This window comes from Tursiops truncatus, chromosome 14 (assembly GCF_011762595.2).
Source record: "Tursiops truncatus isolate mTurTru1 chromosome 14, mTurTru1.mat.Y, whole genome shotgun sequence".
Taxonomy (NCBI): Eukaryota; Metazoa; Chordata; class Mammalia; order Artiodactyla; family Delphinidae; genus Tursiops; species Tursiops truncatus.
The window spans coordinates 35,363,805-35,371,233 of record NC_047047.1 but is presented as its reverse complement, the minus strand read 5'-3'; the positions used below and the strand labels follow the sequence as shown (position 1 = coordinate 35,371,233).

Genomic DNA, 7,429 nt, shown 5'->3' with positions numbered 1-7,429 from the left:
CACTTACAATCTGTATGAATGTGGCAAGTTAACTGCTTTTGCTTCAGTTTCTTCAACTGTATCATAACAGGAGGTAATAATACCACCTACATCATGGCGGTCTGAGGATGAAATTTCATTTTTGGATTTATTTATGTATATACATAAAATATGATACTGTAATATAAAATAGTCTAATATTAATCGGGTATAATATATACTTATATATTAATGTACAGTGGTTGCATACATTATCTACTATATATGATCATAAATATAAAATGCTTGTACAATTCCAGGCATGTATTAAACACTCAGTAAGTGTTAGTTATTGTTGTTGTTCCTTTGTCTTTTGACTGGACAGGACTGGCAGAAGACAGCTGAGTGTAAAACAGTGGAAGTCAGCTAGAGTACATGTTGCTGGAGGCGGACTTCCATGAGAAGCAAAGGAGGCAAGAAACCACATCCACCCAAGGCAAGAAGAAAGTCAGGCTGAACCCAGAGGGAACAGGGAGGAACAGAGAGGTCAGCCTGCAGTGGGAGCTGGGATGCAGCTGAGAAGGGGGGTGCCAGTGGGGAAGTGTGGGAACCAATCCCCTTGAGGAAGCACAGTGTGCAGCAATAATGATCACAGTACCGCAACTCGCTCTTTCCTTTGTTTGATTTTAGGCTGAGTCCCAGACCCTAGTCTGCACTCCACTGACTCTTAAAGCAACAGGAACCTCAGGCAGGCCCTAGGAGCAGGAGCTGGCGCTTTCCTTGGGGTGTCTCAGTTTGAGAAGCTTTTGCTCTAGGATTCTCCATCCACCCCATCTTCCTGTCTTTGCACTATTCTCATCTTTAAAATCCCATTATCCACAGCACAGCACTCAGGCTCTGAACCCCACCCAGTCCTTCTAGTTATGCTGGCTTTGACTTTACCTACCTTCCTATCTCTTCTGACATTGTCCACCCACCCTTTTATTTCCCCACAAGACGTATTACCCCCACCACCCCCCATTGATTTCCAGGTATTCCAGTCTTCCTATGGTTTCCTAAACATGTGGTTTTGGAAACAGTGCTGTGTTCACTACTTCATTTCATTTTCCTGGGCAGCTAAGAAGATATTTCCCAGTTAGGTTAGGACAATGAGCAAATTCTTAACAACAGAAAAGTGGGCAGAGGGATATGACACTTCTGGTTCAAGGAAGGTAAGAGGGGATCTGAGGTCATCCTCTCTTGTCTATAATTCAGGAAGTGCAGGAATCTAAGACAGTGGTTTGCAAGATGGAAGCAGACTGGATCCCGAGTTTCTGTTGCAGGAACGCGGACCAACTGGAATTGGATTATTTTTTTTAATGAGAAGAAAAGCCATTGAGATTATGGAGTTTATGATCTCAGCAGATCCCATCCTATCCTGACAAATCATACCCATGCTATGCTCTTTCTCATTTTGGTGTGTCTCTAATAACATTATGCCCCTTGAAACACCTCCCTGATTTCCTACCCTGCAGTAAAGTGCTATTATCTTTGGAGTCTCCTCTGTGCTCTTATGTTGTGCTTAGGTTTCTGGCCTGAGTGATTGGATGAATCTTGGCACCAGTAAAAGAAAATGAAAAGGAGGAAGAGGAATACATTTGGTAGAGACGAAGAGCTCCCTAATATGCATGATGAATTTGAGAATAGGATATCCAGGCAGAGATGTCCAGTAGGTATTTGGATATATGAAAAGTAAGATAAGAAGAGGGTGGAAGATGGGAAGATGGAGCTGAGTGAAACCCCAACATTTAGGGGAAGGCAGAGAAGGCAGAGCCCTTACAAACTTCCCTAACTTCACAGTGTTCCCCTAGGCCATTCAGGGTTGAGCATGAATCTGGGCAACTAGCACAAGTTTGTCGATCAAAATTTACAAATGTGAAATTTAATTTCTGAAGAAAACAGGGTACTGTGCAATCAAAGCTGTTGGATAGACATGAAAAAGTCTTTGAAGGTGGAATGGCTTTGCCTTTATTACTGAGAAAACTTCCCTTGGAAAGTTTAGCTTTGATCATGTTAAAGGAAACCATAAATTGGTAAATTTAATTTAAATCCTACCCTGGCTTTTATATTCCTGGCTTTCCTCAACCTGAAGTCTTCTGGCTTAGATCAACCTAAAGGAGTGAGAAGGTTGCGAAGATTTTAAACTTGCTTATAGGAGTCGATTGTTTTCACTATCCTCTGTTTTGTTTTGTTTTTCTTCATGTGATTGCTCATTGCAGATAATTCTAAAATTATTCTAAGTGGTCACCCTATTACTGCAGATCCTTTTTTTGTGTGTGTGTGGTACACGGGCCTCTCACTGTTGTGGCCTCTCCCGTTGTGGAGCAACAGGCTCCGGACGCGCAGGCTCAGCGGCCATGGCTCACGGGCCCAGCCACTCCGCGGCATGTGGGATCTTCCCGGACCGGGGCACGAACCCGTGTCCCCCGCATCGGCAGGCAGACTCTCAACCACTGCGCCACCAGGGAAGCCCCTACTGCAGATCTTTAAATGGCACCTGGACTACCTTCATGGGTCAAGAGAGGTGTAACCGGTGCATATATCAAGGCTATCAGCAGACCACTGAGGTTCTTTCAACACAGATGCTATTTAACATCTGCAGTTTCAGAGGCTCCCGGGCCCAGATTTCTGGAGTATCTCTCCCTCAGAAGTGTAACTCCCTTTGAAATCAGTTCCATGTGAAAAGGGGGTGGTTTCTGTTTGATACAGAGGTATAGATAATATCAACCATTATATTGTCAAATAAAATTCCAAATGCAGCTCAACATGCTGGTTTAATGCAGTTTGGGTTTGGAAGGTGAGAACCCCCAAATGCATTTTCAGTAGCCAATTTTGTCACAAATCCTACCATTAGATGCAGCATTAAGTAATTTAACCCTTTCTTAAGTCTTTGGGCAAATTTAAGTGCCTATTACATCTGCCCTCAATCTTGGGAGTCTGTAGTAAAAATGCAGTCTGTTTGGTATATGGATACACCACCATGCAGTATGTGGTGTATTTGATGAACATCATACATTAAAAGCCATAACAGAGAGTGAGGGGGAGGGGAACAGACAGTGAAAGGCATCCTGCCCTGTGTCAAGGGCACCACTCCAGAGTGACATCTGCTCATAAGCTGCTGGACAGCATTTCTCCCACATTGAAAAAATTATCCTTGTGATCTGCAGATTGAATGTCTTGTCCATGTGTTTATTAATGGTTTTACATTTCCTTTCATCAAGTCGGCGGAAACATTCACGTCCTCTAAATGTATGTAGCTCTGTTGTTCTTTGTGGAATCATGGCTGTAACTAGCATTTTGTTTGTCTCTGAGTGCCTATTATGGACTAGTCCTTATGTTAGGGGTTTATATAACATCTTCAGTATCCACATCAGCTCTACAAGATGGCCATTACAATTTTCCTTGTATAGATGAGGAAACTGAGTCTTGGCGAGGTTAGTAAATTGCTTCGGGTCACAGCTGGTGAGTGGTAGAGTTGGATTCAGAGCCTCCAGAGCGCATGCCCTTTCTGTGGGACCTTGCCACTCCTCAGTTAGTCTTCCTTGTGCCATCTTAGAGCTTTTCCTCCATAGCTTATCACTTGACCTTGGAAGTTCCAATTTCCTGAGCCAGCCCCTGGGAGAGTTTGATGAGTTAATGCAAGTTTCTTCATCTGTTGAGGGAACTGAAAAATCTCTGAGTGTAGACCTCAAATTCCATTTATCTTGGATTCCTCCCTCCTCAGCAAGTGGCCTCATGAGTGGCTGACCAGCTCAGTGGTGGCCGGTGGGTGTTTGTGTATCTGGTTCTCGTCTTGGCTCTGCCTCTAACTCACAGGGTGACCTGAGGATGTCACTTAACCATTTCATGTCTCTGGTTCTCCAAATATAAAATGGAGGCATATTAAGAATGATCTTTCCTGAAGGCTTGCATGGACTAGCTAATTAGGCCCTGGATTACATTGTAGAGCTAAGAATCATATTAATTCAATTCAATAAACATTTATTGAGTTGCAGAGTAGGTAGAGGCACGATGTGCCTGGCCTGTGGATGCGCTATTCTAAACATTTCCTTCATCTGCACCCCTTTGAGGCTTCATGCCACCTCTAAGAATGCCTTTATCTCCACCTACAAGTTTCTTTAATTTGTGTGCTAAGACTCACTCTTGAGTGCTTCTTCATCCTTGCTCACTCTACTTTGTTTGCAGGGAAACGTAGCATAGTTCCTTCTTGTCCTTCAGGAAATTCTGTTAGAATTCAACCAGTTTGGAAAATGACCTCTTCCTGCTCTACTAAACTGGTCTCGATTCTCTGGGTTGGAGCGTGGCATGGTCCATACAGGTCTACACTGTTAGCTCAGAGACGCATACTTTTTTTTTATTTCAAATGTGGCACCTGACCTAACACTGAGTCTTCCCACAGTGAGATCACGATCGTGACAATAGAACTTTCATGTGTTTGGGCTCTCTGTCAAGTGCATCCATGAGCCTGAGACACAGCATTCCTGAGATTCCCAAGCCAGATCTTCCTTGGTCTCTGTGCCAGCCCATGAGATAACAGCATGCTGTGAACACATACAATATCGTGTTTACCCTGTCTGGAGCCGGCTCTCCAAAGGTTGAAACTTTACCCTATTTTGGGGGGGAACCTGTTTTCTTATATTTTCATTTGGGATCTTTTAGTAACAAGATAGCCTTCTGGGACTGTGTTGTGAGCAGTTCTGGAATTGATGGGTATTTTTACATGTGTGTACATTTGCTTCTGTTCCTTTTTTGGTGACCTAGCAGAGGGAAGAGTCTCCATTTGGCTGGAAGCCTGGGATGATTTAATCTCTACTGTTTGAGTGGCATTCATTAATGTAGCAAATGTCTCAGAAACTTAGTTGTCTTAGGAATACCAGGGGAAGGTCTTCAAAGAATCTGTACCATAATCAAAGATATGTAAAGAGTATATCCTAAGAAGAATGAGCAGCCCTGTGGACCAAGAGCAAAACTGCTGAAAAGCATTGGTGGAGGATCATTAGCTCCCTAGTGGGTCTTAATGCTCCATTTCCTCAAGTTTGAGCAGTGTCCATTTCATAAAGCTTTTGGTTTGTGGTAGGTGTTGTTCAAAACATGATGTACAGTGACTTGAAGCAGTGGACTAAAGGGAGAAGAACTACTACTTTGGAAGAATAACAACAGTTAAACACCTAAACTTGCAAAGCAAAGCAAAACAAAACAAAACACCCCAAACTCAAAGCAACAACAACAAAAACGAGCAAACAAAAAACCCTAAACCCACAGGAATACTGTTAAAGCCACTCTTCTACTTCTTCTGGTATCATCTCTGGAAACCAAATTTTATTAGAAATATGAAAATAGGATAAAACTTTTGAAACAATTTCTTGTCTGTTGGGTCTTTTCTTCCCAGTCCCTTGATTATCAGATCTCAATTGTAGGGGATCCAAATACATCTTAAGAGCTTTGTCTTACCCATTAAATTTACCTGACAACATGTAGGTTTGAAAGATTAAAGATAGCAGGGAGGGTTTTACAGATTGGGGATCTATTTGTGTTTTCTGAGATTGGGATCACTTTTTTTAAAAAGCTTTTCAAGGTAATGACTGACATGCCAGAATGTGCGACGTCGCAAATAGCTATCACAGATGAAGTTGTTCAGTGAAGTTCATTAGCTGTACTGTTTTTTACTGCATCCCATAGCATTTCAATATCTGAGATGCATTGCCCTTCAAGAACGGCCACTGCTGAAAGGCATCCTGTACAATAAGGTTTCCTCTAGGTGGGAACATCGTGGCTCCTAATCTTTTGTTTCTACCATTAACTTTGGAGGAACTTTCACTCCTCTAGGAATGTCAGCCAAGCTGACTTTCCCATAGACCCCGAGTCGTATTAGTTATGAAATCAGTGATTCTATTCATTATTATGTCACAGTAGGATGGGCTTCATACTAATTTTAGAAGCTCTTTTCTCTTTGGACCACACATGCCATCAAATAGCCTGGTTTGCCTTTTAGGAGGTAAGAAATCAAAAGTATTCAGTTTTGACCTTTTAAAATACTTAGTAGTCTAGAAAACTAGAGATTTTTCTTGGAAACATAGTGGAGGGGTTCATGATTGCTTTGTAAGATTATCAATTGCATACATTTAAAAACTCTCCAGAATTAGAAGAAATATCATGACAAGTATTTTAAATATTCACTGTCAGGAATGTACCATAGGCCAAGGTCCTGCCATTCCCAGATGGCTCCTTTAGAATTTCTTTTAATTAAACATTGCTAACATTTTGCTGCTTTGATTGAGGCTAGATGAAGAAATAATAAAGCAACTCAATGAATGTAAATTAAAATGCTAAGTGTTGTTAATGCTGTTAAATGTTTTGAAGTTGTTAGGTTTGTGCTCTGTGAATTAAAGGAAGGGTATGATCTCAGGCCTGGGTAAAATATGTGTGAATCCATGTTCTTCTCAAATACAATCGGAAATATTGGCCCCTATAATTTGATCCCTTCAAAATATTAAATTTACTCCAAGCAAATAATTAAGGACATATGCAAAGATTTAGCTACGAGTTGATAATAGCAAAAAATTGGAGGTAACCTAACATTTAGGTTGCCCTATCTTAGAGGAAGAGTTAAATAAACAATGGCACATGCATGCAATGGAATTCTTATAGCCACTTGAAAAGATGTTGCAGAGGAAAGTTTGATGATGTAATAAGATGATCAAGATGTACTGAGTGAAAAATGCAGTTCACAAAATAGTATACACAGCATTCATTTTTAACTCTTTTGGGGTCCACATACCTCTTTGAATGTCTGAGTAAAATGTACATTACTCTGGGCTTCCCTGGTGGCGCAGTGGTTGAGAGTCCGCCTGCCGATGCAGGGGACACGGGTTTGTGCCCCGGTTTGGGAGGATCCCACATGCCGCGGAGCGGCTGGGCCCGTGAGCCATGGCCGCTGAGCCTGCGCGTCCGGAGCCTGTGCCCCGCAATGGGAGAGGCCACAACAGTGAGAGGCCCACGTACCTCAAAAAAAAAAAAAAAAAAAAAGTACATTATCCTGGATGGTATTTCCCAAGCTTTGCTCTTAGCAGTTTACCCATAAAACTTGAGTTTCTCCTTGGTTTGTAAGTTAGGTAAATCATGTAATACTGACTTTGAAACTTTCCCCTAAATTTTATATAAACAAAAAATTTCATGCATAACTTGTTTAAGAGGAGATCTACTATTCATTCAGATGATGTTAATGTTCTTAGTGCTCGTTTTTGAAGGTCTTTCACTCATTCATTCTCACATGTGAAATACTCAGCAGAAAGCCTGACAAGTAGTAAACAAACATACAAATGATACTGTTATTTTCACTCACATGCATTGATTTATCCATTCAAATCCTTATTGAACAACTACCTTGAAATGGCTAACCAGTGATAAATAAGACTGATACAGTTCTGCTCTC

General features: G+C 41.5%; 1 protein-coding gene across 1 annotated transcript in view; it reads right to left on the bottom strand.

Moving 5' to 3' along the window:
• Positions 1–6,945, bottom strand: part of PELI1 (pellino E3 ubiquitin protein ligase 1) — a 137,995-nt gene extending 131,050 nt beyond the window's left edge. The window contains exon 1 of the mRNA XM_073791312.1: positions 6,776–6,945. The gene's annotated coding sequence lies outside the window, so the exon portion shown is untranslated. The remainder of the gene's footprint in view (positions 1–6,775) is intronic.
• Positions 6,946–7,429: the final 484 nt, after the last annotated feature.